This window comes from Ailuropoda melanoleuca, chromosome 20 (genome assembly GCF_002007445.2).
Source record: "Ailuropoda melanoleuca isolate Jingjing chromosome 20, ASM200744v2, whole genome shotgun sequence".
Lineage (NCBI taxonomy): Eukaryota > Metazoa > Chordata > Mammalia > Carnivora > Ursidae > Ailuropoda > Ailuropoda melanoleuca.
In genome coordinates, this window is record NC_048237.1 from 6,308,025 (window position 1) to 6,309,353 (window position 1,329).

Sequence of the window (1,329 nt, forward strand, 5' to 3'; positions counted from 1 at the left end):
CATGTTTCTCCTCACTTCTCAATGCTCTATTACAGTTTAGAGTTTATAACCAGTTTTATTAATTTTTAAAATAATTTGGTTTATATTTCATGATTCATACATTGTATAATATTTCTACCTTATTTTTACCATTTAAAAAAAAGACACTCATAGTCTTACTTTTCCATTTATTTACCTAGGAGCAAAATATTTTGCATATACTTTACCACCGGAATATTTCCAATTAGGACCATCATTAAATTTATTTGCATTGCCAATTTTGATCTCTATAACAGAATTACAAATTTTAATTCTCCTATGAGATTTGTTATATTTCTTGAAATTATTTCTGATGTCATTCATACCCCTTTCCAATTCATTCTGCTGTTCATTCTCCTTTCCTTGTATTTTCTGCACCAAGTTTTTTGAGGCCACATTTCCCACATATTTAATTATTAAACCATTTCCTAAGATTTTTTTATGAAGATTTTATTTATTCATTTGAGACAGAGCAAGACAGAAAGAGAAAGAGCATAAGCAGGGAGAGAGGCAGAGGGAGAGGGAGAAGCCCACTCCCCACGGAACCAGGAGCCTGACGTGGGGCTCAATCCCAGGACCCAGAGATCATGACCTGAGCTGAAGGCACATGCTTAACCATCTAAGCCACCCAGGCACCCCCTAAGATTGTTTTTATGATAAAGCATTTTCACACTTTTTTTTCTCACTGAGTAATTAAAAAAAAAATTGTCTAAGTAATTCTTTTATCAGCACTATACCTTTTCTGTCTGAGCTTATCTTTGTAGCTAATATCATTTTAGTATTTCTATTTGCATTACGTGAAGTTACAACTACTAATATTCACTGGATATATTTTATAATAAACAGGATGGAAGGTTAGTATATTTCTCATTCATCCAGATGGATTATGAATATAAAGATCCAGAGGAGAGAGAAAGCTTTTCCTTATTTAAATATTTCTCATATTTTCTTTCCAGCTCTTTCATGGTGCCAAGTACAAAGTAGATTGTCAACAAATAATTTTAAGTAAGTGGCCTAATAATCTGAGAGAAGTCATTCAATTGGAATATGAGAGGACAAATGTCATAGTAGAGGAAGATAGAACAAGTAGGCCGAATATTAAGATAAATTAAAGATACTAGAATTCATTTCAAGACTAGGGTAAGTAAGGGACTAATATAACCATATTAGTGTTTTATACGAATTCCTCTGATTGCAAATTGACAGTACTGGAGAAGGGTGATCAGTTAGGAGGTGAGCATAATTCAGCTGAGAATTGATGGAGGACCAGACTAATTTAAAAACTATTTAAAGTATAGAATTGTTAGTACT